Source organism: Myotis davidii, unplaced genomic scaffold (assembly GCF_000327345.1).
Source record: "Myotis davidii unplaced genomic scaffold, ASM32734v1 scaffold42, whole genome shotgun sequence".
Taxonomy (NCBI): Eukaryota; Metazoa; Chordata; class Mammalia; order Chiroptera; family Vespertilionidae; genus Myotis; species Myotis davidii.
Window position 1 is genome coordinate 1,729,553 of NW_006294243.1, and position 3,893 is coordinate 1,733,445.

At 44.3% G+C, this 3,893-nt stretch overlaps 1 pseudogene; it reads right to left on the bottom strand.

Moving 5' to 3' along the window:
- Positions 1 to 1,482: 1,482 nt before the first annotated feature.
- LOC102768075 lies at positions 1,483 to 1,995 on the bottom strand (annotated as a pseudogene).
- Positions 1,996 to 3,893: the final 1,898 nt, after the last annotated feature.

The window sequence follows — 3,893 nt, forward strand, 5'->3', positions numbered from 1 at the left end:
TATCTCCCGTCTTCATTCCCAGCTGATAACCTTGTTTGCTATTTGATGGAGAAAAAAAGGAGCATCACTGAGGGATTTTCACTCTACCTGCCCTGTGTTTTTTACCTTCTGTTACTATGGCTGGCTTATAATCTGAGGCAGTGGTCAGCAAACTGCGGCTCAGCAAACCGCGGCTCACGAGCCACATGCGGCTCTTTGGCCCCTTGAGTGTGGCTCTTCCACAAAATACCGGCTCTTCCACAAAATACTGACTTCTGTGCATGGGCCACAAAGTTTCAATCGCACTGTACATGCGCATCCACACGTGGTGTTTTGTGGAAGAGCCACACTCAAGGGGCCAAAGAGCCGCATGTAGCTTGCGAGCCGCGGTTTGCCGACCATGGATCTAAGGTCAATCTTCTTCATGTGCATCACATTCCACCCTTTCTCATCTTTAAAAAATAAAATAAAAATACAAACTTCACGGCTCCATATCCCCTTAACAAGACTTCATTTCCCTGCTCTACTTTTACAACAAACAGTTCAATGTTTAATTCTCTGACTACTGCTGTTTCCCTTGTCTCATTTTCTCTTGAACTTACTGCATTCAGCCTGTCATCCCTGCACTACACTCAAGATTGCCTTTATCACAGTCAATGACAAACTGAATTCTCAGTTCTCATCTGACATGGCCTATCTTTTTTATTCTGTCAGCATCAAAAGTCTTTCCTAATATAAAGGCATGATCTGGGGTTAGAATTTTTATTTTATTTTAGACTTAGAAATACACCTTTTTCTTATAACTATTTTATTTTATATAGGAATAGTACTTTTTATCACATTTTTTTACAGTTTACATTCAATATTATTTTTAACTAGAGGCCCGGTGCATGAAATTTGTGCATGGCTGGGGGTCCCCTCAGCCCAGCCTGCACCCTCTCCAATCTGGGACCCCTCGGGATGCCCAACTGCCGGTTTAGGCCAGATCCTGGGGATCAGGCCTAAACTGGCAGTCGGACATCCCTCTCACAATCCTGGACCTCTGGCTCCTAATCACTAACCTGCCTGCATGCCTGGTTGCCCCTAACTGCCCCCCCCCCAACCTGGTTCCTGCTGTTCAGTCATTTGGTCATCCCTCACTAACCCCCCTTCCAGCCTGGTCGCCCCACACAGCCTGCTTATTCAGTTGTTTGGTCGTCCCTCACTAGCACCCCTGCCAGCCTGGTTGCCCCACACAGCCTGCTTATTCAGTCTTTTGGTCGTCCCACACTAACCCCCCTGCCGGCCTGGTTATAGGCAACCATACTATGAGAGAATGAGGGTGAATTTGCATATTACCTCTTATTATAAAGGATTAGTTTCAGGTGTACAGAATAGTGGTTAGATAGTCATATACCTTACAAAGTGTTTCCCCAACTGGCACCATATAGTTATTACAATATTATTAACTATATTTCTTATATCAGTTTTTGCAGCTGTGATGGCCCATTAGCCTCTGGTATACTAGAACTCCCCACTCTTGGAGCACACATGGGGTTTGGTGTGGCTGCCAGGGGTTGCCTGAGCCTTGCCAAATTCCTGTCCATCTTTTGGTCCTTGTGGAATCAGAGAGCAGGACCAAGCCACAGCCCTTAGGGGTGTAAGGCCAGCTGGTTGAAGGTAAGGAGCTTACCCTCAGCCTTGGGGGTGTGGCTCTAGGTGGGCTGCTCATAAAATACACACCTCCAGCTTGGGTACTTTCTGCATATGCACATTACCAGTGATAGGCCCTACAACCACGGACATTTTATCCTCCTAGCCAGGAAGCTTCAGCTTCCAGATCATCTTGGAAAGGGACAGAGGCACCGGTTGGTGTGCTCATGAACAACCTCTTTGGCATCACTTGTTCGAAGGAGGAGTTGGTTCATCCAGCCAGAAACCTATCCAGCTCAATCAACAGCTGGGGTAGATGTCCTGGCTATCGTGCTCCTCATGCTGGACCTTTCTGCCTTTGTTGTGGCAGATGTCCACTCTCATGATGGTGCCTCCCATTTCACCAGGTCCGGAAAGAACAACTTGGCCTATCTTGATATGCTCTTGACTTTGCTTCCAGATCATTCTCCCAACTTCCTCTTACCTTACTGGCTACTTCTTCCCAGTATCCTTCTTGCCATCCTTCTTCATTCTCTCTTCTTGCCAGTTTGAAGGAGTTTTAGTCATTAGTCCTTGTTCCTCTTTTTTTCTCTGTCTTTACTCACTTCCTTGGAAATCTCATTCAGTCCCAGTAACTTACAAGTAAAACCCATTTCCCTGCTGACAATTTTCAGAAATACAGCCCTAATTCAGAATTCTCTTCTGAACTCTGTACAAAGCACTCCGACTGCCAATTCATTTTTCCATTTAGAAGCCTCATAGTCTTCTCATACTTGCCCTCCCACCATATCCTCCTATCTGTACTATGGTAATACTAGTAAATGGTAAGTAGATCTTTCTAAGTGATTAAGCAAAAACCATGTTGTCTCATCCCACAGGCCAGTTGCACAGAAACTGCTATTGTCTCTATTTTCAAATATGCTTAGAAATGAAACATTCCACACTATCGCTACCATGAACATCTTAGTTCACACCTCTTTTATTATCTATCTAGATTATTGGAATACCTTCGAATTTATCTGTCTGTTCCTTTTTTCTCCCCTTCTGCCTATTCTCAACACAGTTCAGAGTGTTCTTTAAAAATATGTTAGGTCATGTTATTTCTCTGCCTCAAATCTCCAGTGCTTTCCCATCTCACTTACAGTAAAAGAAAAGATTCTTACAATGACCCAGAGAACCCTACATGATGTTTTTTCTTTTTATTACTTTTCTGACATCATCATCTACTATTCTCCTTCTCATTCAGTTCACACCCTGTTACTTATTGCACACACTAGACAAATTCCCTCCTGAATGCCTTTATATTTTGTATTCCTTCTTCTTGGAATATCCCCTCACTACATAGACATATAAATGCTTGTTTCCTTATCTAGTCTAAACACTTTGTTCAAATTCAACTGTCTGATTGACAGCTTCTTGATGAAAATCTGTTACCTATGCAATAAATATTACTATCAACATCTGACTTCAATACTATAACAACAAAATTAGACATTTTCTTATATTTTTTTCTTATTGATCCTAGATGTATGATCTTATAGAACAGTAAAGGGTTACCTTGGTCAAAAACTTTTGTATAACTCTGCAGGAAAGAGCCTGCTATCAGAAAGGCATGAAGCACATTATTATGTGACATACATGGAGAAATTCAGTGTTAATCTGTTTAACTGGATTTGACCTATGATTTCATAAACTTATTTGAGCATCAAACTCTTTTTTTCATAAAACACTACCTATACTAAGAAATTAAAAGTCCATAATAAAGAGGTAACATGCAAATTGATCATCATGCCATCACACAAGATGGCCGCAACATGTGGTCACAAGATGGCCACAAGATGGTTGGCAGGGGAGGGCAATTAGGGGCAACTGGGCCAGCGGGAGAGGGCAGTTGAGGGCAACCAGGCTGGTATGGGAGGGCAGTTGGGGTGACTGAGCCAGCAGGAGAGGGCAGTTAGGGGTGACTGAGCTGGCAGGGGAGGGCAGTTAGGGGCAACTGGGCCAACAGGAAAGGACAGTTGGGGGTGATCGGGTTGGCAGGGGAGGGCAGTGGGGGCAATCGGGCCAGCAGGGGAGCAGTTAGTCATCGATCAGGCTGGCAGGGAGTGGTTAGGGGGTGATCAGGCTCGCAAGCAGAAGCAGTTGGGGTAATCTGGCAAGAAGCCAGGCAAGAGATTGGGATTCAGCAGACCCAGATTATGAGAGGGATGTTCGATTTCCAGTATAGGCCTGACTTCTGGTTTGGAAGTTGGACTTTCCTGGAGGGGTCCCAGATTGGAAAG